This window comes from Chinchilla lanigera, unplaced genomic scaffold (genome assembly GCF_000276665.1).
Source record: "Chinchilla lanigera isolate Chin_1 unplaced genomic scaffold, ChiLan1.0 scaffold00031, whole genome shotgun sequence".
Classification (NCBI taxonomy): domain Eukaryota; kingdom Metazoa; phylum Chordata; class Mammalia; order Rodentia; family Chinchillidae; genus Chinchilla; species Chinchilla lanigera.
This window is the reverse complement of record NW_004955432.1, coordinates 14411395-14432273: the sequence shown is the minus strand read 5'-3', so window position 1 is coordinate 14432273 and position 20879 is coordinate 14411395. Positions and strand designations below refer to the sequence as shown.

At 42.2% G+C, this 20879-nt stretch overlaps 1 long non-coding RNA gene across 1 annotated transcript; it reads left to right on the top strand.

The window, feature by feature from the left end:
* The first annotated feature begins 18164 nt into the window (after positions 1–18164).
* Positions 18165–19408, top strand: LOC102025611. Its single transcript, XR_261527.1, has 3 exons — positions 18165–18246; positions 18675–18874; positions 19247–19408. It is a non-coding gene; the product is annotated as an uncharacterized LOC102025611 (long non-coding RNA).
* The last annotated feature ends 1471 nt before the right edge of the window (positions 19409–20879 follow it).

Below are 20879 nucleotides of genomic sequence, written 5' to 3'. Positions count from 1 at the left end.
GGCTGGCTCCGAGGCAGAGTGGCACATGGCAGAGGGCAATACTTCATGGTGGCGGAAAACAGCAAAAGCAGCAAGAGCAAAAAAGGAGAGACACAACATTAAGCAAGCCTCTTTTCCTCCCTTATATTGTTTTAGACTACCCGCCTGAGGGTGGGTGTAACAATCTCAGCATTGGACCGTGAGTCAATCAAAAACTCTAGAAACCCACTCCATGACTACATGTGGCTTTGGGGGACCTCTAGACACAAACCATAACAACCCCACAGACCTGAAACACCTCTCTTGAGCCAGGAAGTTATTTCCCTTTGAGGCTGACCCACAGGATCCTGCTTGCTCTCTGCAGGGACTGCTGTGTTCCACTGGCATCTCTAGTAATTATTGCTAAACTTTCCCACAAACCCACACTTGTGTAAATCACCTAGACCTTTGACATAGACGTTTTGCTTTGTATTTCAAATCTAGGCCTTGAAATGTGTCCAGCCTAGTTTCCATTTACAACTGAAATTTTTGCTCTTGTGTTTTCTTGCTTTACCAAGCAGGCATGGAGATTTCTATTTTAGTATTTCAAGCTTTTTAAGAGTTTATTTTTGTAGTAACTCATAGATTCTTTTCCACAGCCTTGATCTAATCTGGGCCCTAGATGTGTACTATATTCACATTAACTTTAAGTGGCATGACCAGAACTGTTCATGATGACCAAGAACAAAACAATTTTGAAGGAAAAAAGTATCATCAAAATGGAGGGTCAAGGGTTGGCTCTTCTACCATATCTATTTTACAGACTGACTTTATTTCGAGGGGTGCTTTTATTTTATTTTCAGATTGAACCCACATATACCTCAAAATGCCAGGCAAGTGCTCTACCACCGAGCTATTACCCTCTGTGCACACTTTGTGAAGAAAGCCAAGTATGAAGATTGCTCAAGCAACTTGACCAAAGGCAGCCCAGTGAGAAGATTAGCCAAGAGGGTCCTGGAACCACAACCTTCTGCTTCTAGTGCCATCTTATTTCACTATATAGGATGATGGGGCTGCTATGTCAGGGAGAGCCAAAGGTAAAGAATGTATACATAGTACATCACTTTGGCCAGGTTTAGCTGTCTTGTAGCAGAAAACAAACATACCAATGTTTTTGTTCTCATGAAAAAACAAAAAGAAATTAGAGGCAGGTCCTCCAAGATTGGCGTGGATTAGCTTGGATCATAGTAATGCAGGATCTCTCTGTCTTTCCTATCCACCTATTTTAGGATGCACCTACAGTCCTCCTGGTGTCAGGATGCATTTCCAGCCATCACATCCATGTTTTAGACAGAAAGAAAGGAATGAGTGAAGGGAAATGGGCACTTGTGCTTCCTGAGTTAGTGCCTTTTAAAGAATTTTCCAGAAGTCTGCGTTCTGTGCCCCTGTTTTCATCTCATTGGCTAGATATGGCCCATGGGATTATTTCCAGCTTCAGAGGTGGTAGGTACAAGGCCCTCCTGGGTAAGCTGTGGTGCTGTAGGAATGAAGAGGAAGAAAGCATTGAGTAGGCAATAAGCATCCCCTCACACCAAGGGAGGAGGGCCATACGTGTTGCTAGAGATGAAACTATTCCGCCCAGTGAAGGCCTATGGGGGAACCTTCAAGTGCCATTTTACTTAACCTTGTGGCATTTTATTAAGCAGCAGCTCACTCCTTTCTTCTTAAGTACCCACATTTCCTTTGGCTTCCAGACAATAGTCTCCTGGCTTTCTCCACTGCGACAGAGGTTTCCCACAAGGCTCCTTCCCTGTGTTTTCTTTCCATTCCTGATCTCTGATACCAGAAAAGGCCTTGGGCTCTGGCTCAGATGACTTCGCCATCTGCTTTCTCCTTGCACAGATCATCTAGAGCTGTGACTTTGTTCACTCCTTGTCTACTAATGACTGAGTCCCTCTTGTGTTTCTATAACAGAATTCCACAGTCTGAGTAATTCGTGAAGAAAGTGAATCTATTTTCCACCATTCTGGAGGCCAGGAGTCTGATTTCAAGGCGGCAGCGTGTGGAGAGGGCTCTGTGTTGCAGGAGATGGCAGAACACGGAAGGAGCACATGGAGGGAGAGGGAACACGGGCCTTCACTGCAAAGGGTGGGGATAGATTACAAAATGAAAATATGAAGAGAATTAGAATTCTACAGTTAATGCAGGGGGAGAGGGAGAGGGAGAGAATGGGAACACAAGAAAGGGACATTCTCGCTCTGGTGATAATGAACCCACTTCCACAGTGAAAACATTGAGATTCTCAATGGATCCATCACCTTGTTGTAGTTTGGGGTTTTGCAAGGGGAAACAGTACACTACAGGATGCTTCACTGGAAGATTATTTATAATAGTCACCCAAAGAATTATATACAAGAGAGTGCAGGAGATCTGTCCACAATAAAGACCAAAGAATGCAGCTTAGGGCCTGGATTCCATGGTAATGTCCTGCGTGAGTCCAGCTGAAGTCCTAGAGCCCATCACAATGTTTCCCACCAGTCCAGCTGGAGGCCCAGAGCCCATGGCAGTGTCTCATGCAGGCCTGTTTCATGGATCTGTGCTGGGAAGACTCAAAGCTCAGTAGCAGAAGCTAGAAAGTCTGTGCCAGAGGGATGAAGGATCTGTGCTAGCAGGCTGAGGGGTCTGCATTGGAGCAAGAAAACAACACTCAAAGTAAGAACCAGAACTCCCCCCAAAAGTACCACAGTCATCCTCAGCAACAGTGAGGTCCCGAGCTCCTCCGATGATCAGGACAGCCAAGTTCCCATCAGGAAAGCCAACACAACAAGCTTCTATAGGAGACTGAGCAGTGCACCATCTTCCCCTCTGGAGCTGGGAAGTGATGCTCAAAGTGAGGACCAGAGCTCCCCCAGAGCTCACCCATTTTCAGCAACAGTAAGGTCCTTCCTGAGCTCCTTCAATGATGAGAGCAGCAGAGTTCATCAGGAAAGCCAGCATGTCAAGGTCCTCCAAGAGAACCAACAGCTCTCTACTTCTTCCAAACAGCTTTTTATCCCCTTCTTCTCCAGTACTGCCTCTTATACTGCCGGCAACAATCCTCAGGCGGGCTCCCCACACCCAGTCAGCACCACACTGGTTTCTTTCAGCTGGGTGTTACAAGCTGATCATTAGTTGTCAATCCACCACACACCGGTTAAAACTTCCACCTCTCCCTCAGCACTATTATATTAAGTTTCCAACACGTGAACTTGGGGAGACACATTCAAACTATGGCAGCCTCCAAAATGAGTCCTTCCACTTTATTCTTTTCCATAACACCATTGTTCACATGTTCACTTGTTCAAGCAGAAGCTTCCCTGTCATTCTCAAGCTCTGTGCATCTTTTCTCTCCCACTGCAAGACCCTCAGCATCTCTAGAATCTGACCACCCTACGGTCCTACAGTCCTGACCCAAACTATTACCAAACCAACTAGCCTTCTTGCTTCCATTTCGGGTCTTGTATAGTCTGCTGTTCACCTTGCAGACAGAGCGGGGCTTGTAAAATGTGAATCAGGGATATCCTGGGATTGTGACTTAGAATGATTCTTAGCCTTTCCATTGTTTGCTGCATGTGTGGCAGAAGCACTGTGGTAAGAACATGGGGCATCACGTTCTGCTCCTTGAGGATACCAGTGTGCACATACCTTACCAGCCTCAGTGATGGTGGAGGCCCCTCACCTGCCCTTCCTGATGAGCTACTTGCCTTTGCATCCCCTTCTTTCCCAGCCTAAGGACTTCCTTACAGTGAGATATCGGATTAAAAAGCCCTACTCACTATGGCTAAGGCCTTTCTAATGATTTTCAGTTTGAAGCTTAGATCATGCTTAAAAACAATAACAAAATGTACCAAAACAAGAGTTTTGAAAGGCCAAGAAAGGGGTGATGGCAAAGGCTTCCTTCCACGCATCCTTCCAGTCACAGCAGCTGGGTCACTCTCCATTGCAAAGGTAGCAAAGCCTCACGTGGGTTTGCTCCTTTGGTTGACTGGCCAGGAGCCTCAACAGCAATGTTCTGATTGCAACCTGCCTCTTCCTGGCTTATATAATTTTTTTCCACTGAGAAACCCACTATACCAAGCTTCAAGGTTTCAGTTTGTGTTTACAGAAGAATATACCTGTGTATTGCTATAAGCTGTAACTCACAATGTCAAGTGTATGAGAATTCTCACCTCTGTTTTGGAAAATTCTATCAACTTAGTTTGTATTCTGAGTCACCACGAAGCTAACCTGGTAGAAAGCTCCACCTCAACCATACGCGGGGCACTGCCAAGTACTCTTGTTTCCAGCACTGACTTATTAGTGCCACGGGGCTGTGCAAACTTCACTTCACCAGTATTATGTGTACAAAATGCTAATGCAGGGGCTTTGGGCCTGGCCTTTGCTTTTATTTCTGTCCTACTTGAGATCATAGCAGTGGTTTGGAATCCCAGCACTTCCTCCTATACTTGGCATAAAGCTGTATGTCCCTGAAGCCCTCTCACCTTCCCACTGCACTAATACAGAACTATGAACCTGCCCCTCCCAAACCATAAGTCTCTTTTCTCCCCCGGCAGTGGGTATCCCTCCCACTTCAGTCTTCTCAGCCTCTCTGAAAACGGTCCCAACACAGCGACCCTGGCCCGTTCCCTTAGCCTTAATCTTCCCAGTTGGCTCAAGTTTCAGGAAAACAAGTCTATGTCAATTCTTGCAGCTCCCACACACCTCTTCCTCTCAGCCTTGTACATATTCCATCTAAAGTAATAGAACACAGGATCTCTGAGTGGGGATGGGGGTGGATTAAAAAAAAGAAATATGGAGAGAATAAGAATTATACAATTAATGCATCAGAATATTTCCAACCAAATCTTGCTCTTGTGCTGTTTTTTAGTGCTTAAATCATCCTGCCTTGGAGGGTGTCTGCTCACTATGTGACATCAATGCAAACTGCATAGGAAATATGGTCTGCTAACTTGCAATTTCACACGCTATTGCCTTGTATGTCAATCCCTATATGAATAGGGCTCTATACAGGGTGATGAGGAACAAAGAAACATCATTTCAAATAATCACTCTCCATTCCTGTTTTCAGGAATTAATCAGCTAACTTGGGAGCCTTCTCTTTGGTTGGATGCATAAGCATTTAATAGCAATGTAATTGGACATGAGTAGATTGTCTCAGTGCACAGGTAGTGGGATTTAAATGTCCATTTACATTCTCCTTTCTTTTAGCTTGCTTGGCTGACTGCCATTCTTGGTTCAGGACTGGACTTGCTTATAAGAAGCAGGTTATAGCATTCTCTATCTGTGATCTAAGGGATTCAAAAGTTTCATTTTTTTAAATCTACCTGCCATTGGTACCAGGAATTCTACTAGTTAACCATTTATTTCTTTGCAATAAGCAGTGTCTCTGGGATAGCTAATATGTCCATTTAAATGTGTAAATATTGTCCTTGAAAAAGAATACTTCTATGTGATGTGATTTTATCTCATTACTTTGATTTGAAAGGAGTAGCCCTTCAAATACCCTGACTCCATGACTGTATGCATCTCCTGTCTCAACATTGCCTGTGGCTATGCAATATAGCAATGTTTTAATTTTTCTTTAAATATTTAAAATTCAGCAGTATAGACTCTTTCTTAGATGGAAATCCATTTCTCTCACAGTTCTACCTCCTCAAAGAAATCTCAGAAAATTATTGAGGAATGTCTACCTGGTCCACAGATTCTTCCCAGGAAGAGTTTGTCACTTGTGTGGTACTCTGAGCTGCAACAGGACCGTGGTCCAGAAGTTACCTCTTGACATCTTGTAGTTGCCTTCTGTAGGTTGCTTCCTTTTTTTTTTTTTTTTAATTTTAAAGAATAAAAGAAGGATAACATAATAATAGGGGGGACTTAGCAAATTACTGACAAAATGGTAGGAAATTATCAATGGTTATCATTTTACATATTATTATCTACAAAATAGTTTCTCAGGAAAACAAATAGACAAATAATAGTGAGTTAGAGACAAAAGAGGTAGGAGATTATCAAGAGTTGTTGTACTATACTTTGGTATCTTCAAAGTGGCTTCTAAAGAAAATAAATAGAGCTATATATGAGTGACCTATTGAAAAATCATTAACTATTCTCAATGGTTGTTGTAGGAAACACATAATAATAAACATACATCCATTTATGAAATAGGATAGGAACATTACAAACTTTACACAGTTATGGATAGATTAGTAGGAAAATATCAATGGCTGCTGTAATACGTGGAGGTATCTTCAAAGTGGTTTCTCAGGAAGACAGAGATATGCAAGAAGGATCTAATAAGTAGTTACAGCCTAAGGGTTGTCAAAAATAGCATATTACCTCCTCATCAGTGACTCCTTTCACTGAGGTATGATGGCTGGAAGGAAGGCCAGGATTGAAAAGAAGGACCGAGAGACTTGCACCTGTGTCTAGCAACAGGCTGTTTTCTTGTTCCTCCATAGTCATGATTACCCAGGACTCCTCGATGGAGATGACGGTCTGGCCAGAGGGAGAAGGCAGACCATGCCCCAAGCCCTCTCATTCCTGTTGGAGTAACTGGTAACATGGGTCTGAGCTCTGGGGCCTCCACCTCAGAGGGCAGACCGATCTCCAGTGGTCTCCTTTGCATCCAGGGCATGGCCCATGGGGCCTCTTAGGGCAGTTCCTCTTGAGGTGGCCTGGCTTTTAACAGTGGTAGCAGATGAATGCAGTTCTTGAGTTCTTCTTGGAGCCCCGGGAATCAGACCTGGGATCTGTTTCTCTTAGTGGTGCAGCAAAAGCAGCTGCTTTTTCTCAGTCTCTTTGTTTTCTCTCCTTGGCCTCCTCCTCATCATGGCTATAGAGTACTGAGGAGGCAATTCTTACTAACATCTCAAGTGAGCTATCTGGGGTGAAAGCCATTCTTTGTAGCTTTTTCTCTCCAGCTTCCCATTGCTTTGGGACCCCACACTGTAGGTTGCTTCCTTTTTTAAGAAAGCACTTTTCTTTGCATTTGAACCCTTTGTTAACTCCCAAATGTACAATTTAAGGGAGACAGAAGTTTTAGAAAACTTTAGTGAATGCGATGGTTCATCTGGATGTCAACTTGATTAGATTAAGAGATGCCTAGAGAGGTTCTTGGATAGTGAGGACACTAAGTCCATTGATGGGTTAACCCATCGATGACTTCACAGCAGAATGGGCTACCAGGAACTGGGCTCTAGTTGGAGAAAGTCAGGGTGCATCTTTGATGGGTATGTCTTGTCTTGGGCTGGTTCCCTTGTTCTTTGCTTCCCAGCTGTCAAGAGGTAAACGACTTTTTTCTGCCTTACATTTTCTACATGATGTTTCTGCCTTGGAGCTTGTAGACCATGGACTTAAATGTCTGAAACCGTGAGCCACAATAAGTTTTTCCTTCTTTAAGTTATGCATGTCAGGTATTTTTGTCCCAGCAATAGAAAGCTGACTAACACATTGAAGACCTGAGAACAATAGTAGAGAAATGTGTTCTGAAAATGAACCTCAAATCTGTACCTGGGCTATTCCTGCTCCACAATGTGAAGCCACATTCATTTCCCTAAAGGATGTCCCTTAATGGCTATGCCTGTCCTTAGCCGCCTCCAATGTTGAAGCAGAATCTTTAACTTCCACCAAGAGAAGGGCCTTCTACCATGTTTTGCCTACTGCCAAACCCCACTCCCAACACAAAATCATCTCCAACATTTCAACTCTGCCATTTTCATGAGAATCTGCCAAATGATTGTGCATAGCTGTTCAGTATCTTATCACTTAGATTAAATGGACAAATGTATAGAAAGATACAAATTAGCCAATCTGACTCAAGAAAAAACTGGATGTCTGCATAAACCAACAAGCAAAAATTTAATTAGCAATACAATTTTTTTTCTACAAGCCTAGACACAAGTGACTGTATCTGTGAGTTCTATCAAACATTTAAGGAAGAACAATATCAATATTAAACAGACTCCTTTAGAAAATAGAGAGCCCTTCTTAGTTCATTCTGTGATATCAGTATTAGCCTAATACCAAAGCCAGATGAAGGCCTCAAAAGAAAACCAGGCTATGTACATAGGTACAGAAATCTTTAATAAAATATTAGCAAGGCAAATCTCTCAAAATATAGGAAGAATTATATACCTTAAACCAGCAAGATGAAACCTAGAGTGCAATATAGGTTAATTGACAAAATAAATTAATTTATAAGTGATATTAATAGAATAAAGGATATAAAAATGTGATCATCCTAATGAAAGCTGGAAAATCATCTAATGAATTCCAACACTCATTCAGGGTTAAACTAGAACATACTAAGAATAGAAAGAAATCTTAATCTGACAAGGGATAGCTATAAAAAAAATTATAGATATCATCATACTTAATGTAAAAGATTGAATGCTTTTCCTACAAAGTCAGGGGCAAGGGAAAGATATGTGCTCTAACCATTTCTATTCAACACTGTGCTAGAGGTCACAGTCAGTATATAAAAGTAATAAAGAGTTGTGAATACCTACAGATTGGAAAGGAAAAATGGAAATTCTATGTATTCACAGATGGCATAATCGGGTATAAACAGTTCTAAGAAGTCTATAAAATCTATTAAAATGAATAAGTTGAACATTGCTACAAAACACAAGATCAGTGTACAATAATCAGTTGCATTTCTACATATTAGCAATGTAAAAGCTGAAAATTAAGTTAACAAAACAATGCAGTGAAAGTGTAGCTCTGGGGTAGAGGTGCAGAACCCTAGGTTTTCCCACAACACCACAAAAGAGGACAAGGAGGAGGAGGAAGAGGTCAAGGAAATTGGCAGGGGTGAAGAATAGAGCATATTCACAATAGATTTTTAAACAGCTTAGCAATAAGTCTAACAAAAGAACTGCAAGATATACGTGTTAAATAATATAACATTGCTGAAAAAATTAAAGGTCTACATGACAGAAAAATATATCATGCTCACAGAATAAAAGATTCTACATTGCCAAGATTGCAGTTCTCTCTTAATCATCTGTGGATTTAACACAATTCTAATCAAAATCTCAGCTGGAGTTTTTTTCATTTTTAATAGAAATTGACAAATCGATCCTAAAATTATATGGACATGCAAAAGACCTACAATAGCCAAAGTAATTATTTATTTGTACCAGGAATCAAGCTCAGGACCTTGTGCTTGCCAGGGAGACCTGGTGGCCAACGTAATTTTTAAGAACACTTTAAAAATATATATAAAGCCACAGTAATCAAGACAATGTGGTACTGGGATATGGATAGACATGCAGATCAATGGAACAGAGTACAGAGTTCAGAAATAAATTTATTTTAAACTGTACCTGACAAGGGTGCCGAGGTAATTCAGTGTTGAAAGGATATTCTTAAGCATTTTTTCTGGGCAATTTTATGTTACATGTATAACTAAACAAACCTTAGATCATTACTTCACACTATACACCAAAATTAATTCTTGTACATTAAATATAAAAGCTTAAATTAGGAACTTCTAGGAGATAAGAAAAAAATATTTATGATCTTGGGATAGAAAAAGATTAGGATACTAGAAGTCTGCTTCACTCAGGAAAAATTAATGAATTATATATATTTCATCAAAATTTAAAATTTTGCTGTTTAAAAGATACTATTCAGAGAATGAAATGACAGCCATAAATTGGACAAAAGTACTTATAGATCATAATTCTGATAAAGGACTTGCCTCCAGTACAACATATTCTTATAGCTCAACAATAAGAAAACAATCTGATTTTAGAAATGAACAAAATAACAGCAAAGATATTTCATCAAAGAAAATACATATATTTATAAAGATATGAAAATATGTTCAATATCATTATTTATTAGAGAATGTAAATTAATTCACCAGAAACCACTTCATACCTATTGGATTTATGATAGTAAAAAAAGATTTTTACAGCCAATTGTTGATGGGAATGTAAAGAAATTCAAAATGAATGTACTGGAATTAGAATTGAATTTTAGAACAGAAAATTGTACATTCACTTTGGAAAATAGTTAAGAATTTCTTAAAGAGTGAAGTATAACTCTACCATATGATCTGGCAGTTCCACTCCTGTGTAGTGACTGACCCAAGGGAAATGGAAACACGTCTTCATAAAGACTTGTGTGGAATGTTCATAAGAACATTATCCATGGTAGCCCAAACCTGGATATAATTTATATGCCAGGATCTGGTGAATAAATAAACCATTGTCTACCATACATGCATATTACTGATTTATAAAAAGAATTAACTAATACTTGCATCAACATGGATGAATCTCAAAAATATAATGCTAAGTAAAAGAAGCCAGACTCAACAGCTGCATATTGTGAGTGATTCCATTTGCATAAAATTTCCAGAAAAAGCAAAATGACAGAGATAGAAATGACAGAGACAGATGGGAATGGGGATTGTCTGCACATGAGTGTGAGGGAAATTTTTGGCTGACAGAAATATCCTAGAACTCAATCGTGATGTAGCACCATTGTATAAATTTACTAGAACGTACGGATTTTATTATAGATACATTTCTGGGACATAATTTGAGGCACTGTGCCCATTGGCCCTGGGTAGAAGGTTCCACTCACTGCGTCTACATTTCTCCCTCTCCCCAGCACACTGTACTTCAGTTGTCTATGAGGTCTCTCACCCTGCAGATCTCATGGGCTCAGACCGTGTCTTTCATTGGTAGTGTTGGCCAGGGCCCCACAAGGCATGGGAGCAAGGCCTCCCCCCAGTTCCAAGAGGTGGTGCCTGAGCTATTTGAGCTTGCTTGGCCGTTAAATGTCTTTGAAGTTTAGCAGATTTTGGACTGAGATTTGTCTATCTGCTGGTGAGATTTCTGGCTTACTAGTTGACTTAATGATGCTGAGCCACTTCTACTTAATTCTACAGATAAACTCTGAAAAGAAATTGACATCTGCTGAGTGGCCAAATTGGCCTAAGTGTGTTCCATACAAATGGTGCATGAAGACCAACACCACTCTGGGATCAGCACTATAACAGTCCATGGCCCAGGTCACCTCCTGGCCTGGGAGACATTTGCGCCTCCTTGTTTAACCAGCACACGCTCTCTTTCCTCTGCTTATTGTCTCTTTGTTGACAAAGTTCCCAAACTGCTTGTTTTCTCCTATTTTCAAATCTCTTTTCCTTTCTACTTTATGGGGATTTTCTCAATTTCCAATCCTGTTTGTTACTTTTGATCTATCGAGAAAAATGTGTTCAGGAGTTTATTATTTGGTTTGTTTTTAGTGAGTCCTCCTTGAGACATATCTCAGAATTCAATGGAAACTTTGAATCATACTTATCTCTAATTCAGCAAGAAGAAGTGATCATTCATATCAGATTAATGTTATTAATTAGCCCTCTTGGTGAAGAATACAGCAAAAGAAAAGACTAGGGGTAAAAATGCTGGTTAAGAGACAGTTGCCATCTTCCAAGCCAGAGGAAGTGAGTAGAAAGACAGAGTAGAGACCATACAGAGTGGAGGACTTGGGAACTCTATGTGTGTGTGGTGACATCATATCCATAATGTAGGAGAGGCAGTAGTAGTGTGTTGGGTGTCGGTGGAGGATGGAAGTAGTAAGGTATAGAGCTTAATGGTAAATTTGATTTTAAGTTTATATAGTTTCAATATTTATAAATGAAGGGAAGAGCTGTGCAGATGGCAATCATATCTACAAAATCTTATCTTTATACATTCAGAAGAGAGGTCAGTGCTGACGTAAGAGGAAATAAAAGCACATGCACAGAGCTTTAAGAGGGAAAGAACAAAAGGTAACAACAGGAACGGTGGAAATACGGTTTCAAAACCATCGTGCAGACAGGGGAAGAAGTAGTGAAGTAGTCTCTCAGTAAATGAGATTTCTTTCCACACGGTACCACGAATAGGAGGAGAGGACAGGGACCTGTGGGTAAAGCCAGAAGGCAGGGCCATCTATTCAAGGACGTCTTTCCCTTATCGGATCGATTCAGGAAAGTATATTCTGTGTACCACATTCATGGTAGGCAAGAGAAGACTGTGATCAGAAGGGCTTATTATCGTGAGTTTGGTTCCCGGTACCGGAGAAAAAACAAAAACAAAACAAAGCAAAAAGACAGAAGGGCTTATTAACTTTGCTTGGCAATACTCTCAGAAGTGCTTATAGGAAGTAAAGACGGTTATCATTAGCAAACTTATGGAAGTTATCTGTGACCCTGTAGAAGGCACCTCTCACCTCAAGAGCAATAGACCAAAGGCAGAGTCACAGTCAGACCACTGACAGCCAAGAGACGTCAACTCACATACATGGCTCAAGGCAAGGGTCAGCAGTGATTTGCCTAAATCCAAATGTCACAGCTGTCCTCCAAAAACACTGAAACCCCTGAGGGTATGGCTAGGTGACTGTTTACAGGGAAAGAGAAGGTTGGTGTTAGAGTGCTGAAACCCTCCTTATCAGCACCTTTCCCGGGGCCAGAAGCATGCAAATCTCTTGCCTCAGATGAGGCACTATCTAGCCTGTTTCCCTATATTTTTAAAATTGCAACACTAAAAGGCAGCAAAACCAAATTCTAAACAGAGACTTTTAACAGGAAATTTGCATCTTGGCATTCCTGGTTTTTGTAGATATGCAGTCTCCGAGCAGTGGCACATACGTCCTCTTATACCTTGCTTTAGAACCAGAGACGACAACCAGAATCTGTTCATGCCAACTGCTTTCCAGGGAAAGGCATCTTTGCTGGAAATGGGTACCAAGAGTCTAGAGCTCCATCGGGAACTTTCCTGTTTCTTCAGAAGAGTATGATAAGCAATGAAAAATATTCCTGCAATTTGGCCAGTTTTATAAGGGATTGTTTATGTAGAGGAAAAAGACGAGTAAGAACAGATACGGGGGGTGGCGGTGGTGGTAGGGTGACAGTTCCATGCTAGAGGTACTGGGAGTGGAAAGAGAAAGCAATGTACTAACAGGGACAGATCTTAAGCAGAGATCTGACTGTAGGAATGGATCTTAAGCCCTAGAGTTTGATTGGCAAAGAGCTCTAAGAATTTTAACAAAATTCCCCCTAAGGTGCCTACAGTAAATATGTATTAGCTCGTGAAAATCAGTTATTTAAACCACACAGAAAGCCAATTGGCAGGGTAAACTCTAGCAAACCTTGTCAATAACCTGCAGTCTGTCCTATAATTAAATTTTTGAAGGTATATTCATTACTATTGTGATAGGGCCCTTCCAATGGGTTGGGGAAGGAACTTTTTACCATGCAGAGATGGCAGCCTCTGTGTACACATGTGTAGTTCTGATGTAATTCTGTAACATAAGTCATCCCCAGCCAGAGTGTAGGACGTTCGTGTATACCCAACCAGACCGCCAAATGTTAGTGGATGACCATACAAGGGAGACAAAGACACAAAACTTTTGTATATATAGGTGCAACTAAGCCATATTTGCCGCTCTGCCTTTACATATGTATCCCCTGAGTCAGGGCCAGCACGAATAAAGCTGCTTCCGGGGAAAAAGGCCTTGGCGTCCCATCTCTCTACACAAAAATCCCGAAGCACCGTTATCATCAATATAGAGTTATAACATGCCAAAGTGGTTTACTTATGAAGAAACAGTTAATTCAACACACAAAACATCTTGAGGAACGCAGGCTCAGACTGTCCACTCTGTCTAAGATGTCATAGTCCCCTGGAATCTGCACAGTAGGGCGGCAGGAGGGAGCATCGTACCTGTCCTCGTAATTTGTGGCTTGGTTTGACAACACTTTCTTTCTCACTTTGGCGCTGGGTCTATCCGTCTTTCAATACCTCAGGCGAGGAATCTTCTTATTTTTTTTTAAATCTCACTTGGCATGAATGCAGGCCGTTCAGTTTCTCTGTGGATTTGTTTGTTGTCCTTAGGGTGTTGATGCCTCTGGCTCTGCGAGGTAGCTGTGTCCAGAGCACTCTGCCTCACGTGACTGTCTTATGGGGCAGGGGCCCATAGGGTGAACAGGGGCTCATGGGTGAACAGGGCAGGGTGGGCGAGTAAACAATGCGGGTTTTATTTAAAGAAACTATCCCTGGGGAATTGCAGGTGTGCAAACAATTTATATTAAAAACAGTGCTTTGCCAAACAAAGCAACAACAAAATTGTTCCTTCGGATAGAACACAGGCAGAGGTAACACAGGGTCCTGGGCAGTGTGCATGTTTAGAAAGGAAAGTCTGAAAGCCGCTTAACTGATAGTGAGGAGATGGCGTCTACCAACTCCTGTTCTTGCTCATATCTCCCTCAAAAGACATGGCTCTAGCCGGGCATAATGGCGCGTGCCTGTAATCCCAGCACTCAGGAGGCTGAGGCAGGATGATTGTTGTGAGTTCGAGACCAGCCTGGGTTACAAAGTGAGTTCAAGGCCAGCCTGAACTACATAGCGAGACCCTGCCTCAAAAAAAGGGGGGAAAAAAAAAAAAGCATGGCTCTGCCTACACTATTACTGCCCACGTGGCTATAATGGTACCACCTTATCCTGACTCCCCGGGCCACATCTGGCTGGGTGAAGAGTGAATACCTAACCTGAACTGACCAAATTCTCAGGCTGCCCTGGTACCAAAGATGACATGCATGAATTAATCATTTAGGGCTGTCGGACCAAAGTACCACAATCTAAGTGGTTTAAAGGAACAGACATTGATGCTCTCACAAGTACGAGGGGTGGAAATCGGACACCAAGTTGTTGGCATTATCGTGTTGCCTCCGCAAGCTCTGGAAAAGGCTCCTTCCTTTCTTCTTTTGCTTCTGGTGGTTGGCAACAGTCCTTCGCTTTCTTTGGCTTCACCCGGCTCTATGCCTTTGTCATCACATGACACCCTCCTCATGTGTCACTTTTTCAGTGTCAGAAGTTGACTTCTTTTAAGGACATCATCATGTTGGATTTAGAGCCCACAGTAAACCATATGACCTCATCTGCATTTGATTACATCTGCCAAGATCCTATTTCCCAGTAAGTTCATCAGTGTCTGGGGGTAGGAATCAAACATATCTTTTTGAGGGACATGATTCAACCTCCAGGGTCTTCAAAATTTTTCTCTTGGAAATGTAAGCAAAAGCACAGGGAACTACAGTTAGTAGTGGAGGTCAAAGTAAAATATGATGTGATGGGGTTGAATCAGGGCCGAGGCAATGAAAAGCCATGTGAACACAGGGGTTATTCGAGTGCAGAAAGGATGCAGGGTGGAAGCCAAGGAGGCTGAAGGGAAAGAGGAGGGACTGCAGCAGCCAGAGAGGGAAGCAGAGATCCCAGCAGGGGAGGAGGAGAGCTGGCCTACACTCGCTCTCCCTCTCTGGTCCCCATCTAGCTGTATATTAACCCCTCTTCTTAGGCTAATTGCTTTAACAATTTGTGTCTTGTAACTATCAGAGCTGAGACAAGCAGAGTCTCCTTTTAGAGGTCATAGAATGAACGCTCTGAGAGATGCATGAATTCTAGGCCAGCATTCCACCGTTTTCCAACGTCACTTCCTCTTGACTTTAAACGTCACTTCCTCTTCAGCGTCACTTCCGAGGTCACAAAGGAAGTCTGACGGTTAGAGAACAGGGAGGTGTCGGTCTGCATACCTGAAAAAGAGTCATAATTAGCCACAGGCCACCAGGACCATGCCCAGTACTGCCCAGAGACTCCAGAGGGCCATAACAGCTGCCTTTTTCAGTCTTAGGCGTTGGTTCTAGGCCAAACGTAGGCAGACACACAGGTTAGGGTACGAGGTGTGCTGATTGCTCTTTATTTCGTCAGTCTCATGTCAGACTAAAAGGGAAGCTGGCACTGGGCCTATGGAATAGTCCACAATGACCCTTTTCAACTTCCAAGTTAGGATTCTCCTGACCTGGTCTCTTACCAGTTAATATAAAACAGATTAATCCCTAATTTTCTGGAGAGTAAATCACATCTGGAGATACATTCCACTACTCATGGAAATCCAATTGGACAGTCCGTGAAAGGAAGAGAAAGTGAGAGGGAGAGAGAAAAGAGGAGGATGAGGGAGGGAAGGAGAGAGAGAAAGGGGAGAGAGAGAGGAGAGAGAAAGAGAGAGAGAGAGTCCCAGGATTATGGTATACTCTACCCCTGCTTGTTTCCTACTTTCTGCCTAGTTTTGTGTAAGCCACAAATGATTTGTCACTCAAGGAATAAAACATATCTACAATGAAAATGCATTATAATTATTTTAAGGAAAGCAATTATCCCAGTTAAGCCTTCAAAGAATGATGTGTTTTTACTTATTAGAAACTTCCTTGTACCACTCTCAACTGTGAATGCTTGAGTGACTGAGGAGTTTTTTAAGTTTAAATACCAAGTCAGAGGAGAAATGAAATCAAATTAGAGCAGTGGCCTCTGGTTTTGTTGCTCCACTGAGCCACAAGCAAGATTTTGAGCTGATGAGCAAGAATGTGGAAGCAGCAGGAGTTGCAGGTCAGTGGTCAGTTCCCTGACCTATGACTCTCCTGGGACTAACCTCACTGTGCTCTCTGTATTGAAGTTTTAGTGATGAAGAGGACTCTTAGACCATTGGCCTATTCACAGGAATATGGAGGAATTTACTGCAGAATATCTCATTTAACCCTCACACCATGCTAAGAAACAAGTTTAACATATGAGGAACTGGAGGACTGGAAGTCAAGATTTCTAGTGAGCAGGAAATACTGGGGGATCAGTATCAGTCTGCATGTTCCATTTGCCTTAGTCTTCTTTTAGAAGGAACCAGGAAGTAAAAATAAATTAAGAGGCCTTTCAGCTTTGAAAGGTAAGGAGATAAATTATCAGCCAATATACTCTTACAAATACTTTATAGTAGTGTAGAAAAATGTATGTGCTTAAAACATTACATCCAAAAAGCCAGAGGCAAAATTTCAAATATAGTATCATCTTCACGTCACAGTCATTCCTCCCATCCAAGTACTAACCAGGCCCGACCCTGCTTAGCTTCCGAGATCAGACGAGATCGGGCGCGTTCAGGGTGGTATGGCCGTAGACCACAGTCATTCCTAAAGTAGCAAACACACATAAACAATAGTGAAGCTGCTTTTCCAAACCTGGAGATACATCCATCAAAATATTAACAATGGTGGAGATGCGGGTAATCTTTTCCACTGTTCTATATTTTCTGTCACAAACATGATCTCTGTAAGGAAAAATGTGTTATCATTCTTTTAAGGGAAGCAATTATCCCAGAGTTAGGGCTTCAAAGAATGATGTGGGTATTTAGAGAAAACTTAAATATTTCCTATGGTGATAACTTGGGAAGATTCTATTTTGAAGCTCAGGGAAGCCACTGAAGAGTTGAAAGGAGAATAGCGTTCAAGTCAGGTTTGATTTCCAGCAAGGCCACTGTGGGGAAATCGTGCAGAATGTATTGAAGGCCCAGAGTCGAGGGAAGAGATGGCTTTGGGACATCTATCAAGGTATGCGGAGTGTGGGTTTCACCTTAGGCCAAGGAGGCTAAGCTTTTTCCTCATGCTGACATCACACCACAGGTGTTATAGAGCCCTACTTCCAATTCAGGGCCCCTCACAGGGCTTTGTGTGACACATGGGTGTATGCTCCGGGCAGTTACCAGGGCATTGGGGCATGTCACTTTACAAAGAATGCTTAGTTGGGGGACAGTTGCCTGCTGGAGACTTTCTGCTCTGCCTAGTCTGCCTCTGCTTAGCTCCCTGGGGCTCTTCCCCCTGACACTGCACACTGGCCAGTCCCCATTCCTACTTACTACACCTGTGCAAGAAAAAACATTCGGCCCATCAGTGTGGATCTGGACCTTTCAGAGGCATTCTCGGCCTTTCTGTTTGGAAGGCAGATGGTTTTGCTGAGTGCAAGAGAAGGAGGATGCTTGGGAGAGGCTCTTTTCGATGGTGATGGTTTCCATGGTGATCCCTCCCCAAGATATATTCATGTCCTAACCCCCAGAGCTTGTGAATGTGCTCTTATTTAAAAATGGGATCTTTGCAGGCATAATTAAATTGAAGATCTCCAGAGGAGATCATTTTTAATTTAGGGTTGGTCTAAATCCAATGACTGATGCTCTTACAAGACAGAGGTGGAGATCTGAGACACAAAGAGATACACAGAGTGAAGATGAAGACGTATATTGCTGTGATGCAAACAAAACAGAGAATATAAAGGTCGCAGAGCCACGGCACACATGGGAGAGGCCTGGAACGGATTCTCCCTCAGAGCCTGCTGAGGGGATCAGCTGGACCAACACCTTCATCGGGGACTTCTGGCTTCCAAAATGGTAGAAATGGAATTTGTTGTTTTAAGCCATGAAGTTTGTAGTAATTCATTTCTGCTGCTTTAAGAAAGCAATACAGTAATATATTTGGTGAGAACAGAGAAAGGGCGAAGCAGATGTTCAGATTGCTAACTAGAGAGCTATGTCCCCACAGGCAAGAGATAATGACATTTGAAGAAAAACAGGGACTGTGAAGATGGAAAGAAATAGAGAAATTTGAGTAATGTCCATTTACTATCTTTCAAGGCACACGCTTCCCCCTCAGCCTTGGAGATCCTGAGGTGGAGAAATGTCTCTTTGTCAGATGGACACATGGCATGCTACTACTGCTTCTCCCCACCTTGTCACTTTTAAAAGATGGCACCTTAGAATTGACAGTACCTTGTAACGAAGTATTGAAATTGGTTTTTCTTTTTATCTTAAAACTTCAGCAGAAGCCCAAGTCTCAAGAGTAAAACAGTAAGAGCCAACTACGCCCAAATTTTAAGCCAGGTGGTGATCACCTGTGCAGGTTGTGTGGCCAGATTGTGATTCCAGCATTAGCCCATCACCCTGCTCCGTATTCTGACGTAGAAGATGAGGAATCATGGGAAGGCGGAAGAGCCTGCTGGAAGGGTTTCTTTGTGGAAAGGTATTACTGTGTTCCCCAAAACAGGGTTGCACAGGGGGATGGTTCTTCCTCATGCTAAGCTAAAAAGAGGGGCTCAGAGAAACCACATTGGGAAAGTTTGAGAGTTAGAGCTTTTGCTGTCCCTGGAGGTTTGAGGGTCACTGAACTATCAGCTGTCTGAAAGGCGAAAGCCAGGAGACTGCGTAAGGCACTGGCCCTGTCTGGCAGCATCAGGAGGAGAACTGGTCATCTCAGAATGCCCTGTTCTCCCACAGTCTGTCTGGTGGGTTCTGTGAGCTACAGGACCCCATCCAAATGGACTGCTTTGTTGTTGGGGGAGTGTGGCGGCAGTCTGCAATGGAATCCAACAATGGAGGTACTCTTTCTCTCTAGGACCTGGAGCTGAGTGAAAACTTACAAGCTGACACTCAGACAAGGTGCCACTTGCATTTAAAGAGTGTCAGGTGAGAAATGCATCAGTGATAGGGAATCTTCAAAGGACCCGCTTGAACACCAGACTGCTCTCACCATGCCCTAGGGAAATTAATAAAGACTACAGCTACACCTTTCAGTAGAGCTAAGTGTTTTATGCCCATTTTCTCTAATCACCAGTCTTCTAGTAACCTTTCCCTGGAGGGGCTCTAATATATTCAAATGGAGGAAAGGAGGTAGAACAGCACTGAAAAACAATCCTAAAACTAAAGAAAGTGTTGCAGCTTATGTGTAGATGTCCTAAAGTCTCCTGTGCTCAGAGGTGAGGCCTTTCAGAGCTGGCTGAATGTGAGGTGTGCGCGATACTGAGATTCAGGATGTGTGGTACTAAATTAGTCCACTGATTGGTTTAGCATAATTCTGGGCATGGTAATGGGAAGCCCCAACCTGTGTGTAGCTACCACCACCAAAAAGCTTGTGGCTTGGATGTGATTAAAGGAAAAGGGCGGCTTGCTGCTTCCCTGCCTCCTTTGCCATGAACGATTTCTCCTCTGCAATGCCGCTCTACCACGCCACCCAGCCTTGGAGCCAGCTGACTGGCAACTTCTACAAACTGTGAGCTGAAGTAAACCTCTCCTCCTTCTCTGGGTATTTTGTCCCAGCAATGAAAAAAATGACTATGACAGAAAGTTCACATTGTACGCTTCTCAGCCTGCATTTTATTATTATTTTTGAGACAGGATTTCCCGAGATAGTTTAGGCTGGTCTTGAACTTGCTATGTAGCTCAGGCTGGCTGTGAACTCAGGGTGATCCTCTTGCCTTGGCTTCCTGAGTACTGGCATTACAGGTGTACACCACCATACCCAGAATTTGTAGTACATAATGGTTATATTCATTAAGGGAAGTTGGTACATACAAATAGCACATCTTAATTCTTTTCATGTCCTTGTCCTCTCCTCCTTCCCTCCTTTGATCTCTTGGTCCCCTCCCAAATGCAAAATGTCTATCTCCCTGCTTCCTATTATCTGTCTTTTAGTTTGCTCTTTAATTTAGTATACTTTGGCTTTTCTCATCACCTTAGTTCATTAAAAAGTATTTATTTTAAAGATGCTATAATATGATCCCCAATTAATGTGTGATACCATTCTCCTCTCTCAGCAGTTTTTTTAAGCATAGTTTTTTTGGAGTAGTATTTTCTCATAGGAATTTTATTGATCACACAGCAATAAGAGTGTCAGAAGCAATGACAATCTAAACTAGATGGGCTAATTGAAAGTTTATCTAGTGTGAAACTATACACATTAAAAGTGTAGAGAGAAGTGTGCAATGGGGAGAGGGTGCCACACCAAGTTGGGGAGATCTCTGTGAACAGGTTGAGGATTCCATGTGCACTAAAATTGCTTTTCTCTCCCATTACAGTAAGTAACTCATGCTAACAGATTCTACCCATATTTAAGTGCAAGGCTGAATTTTTTACCTGCCATATTTATGAGTCCTTCAATCTAGACTGAAGGTTGAACATGTGTAATTTCCAGTGTTGTATTTGTAAAGAATATGTCTTAGCTGTACATGATGACATGTACAGAACATGTA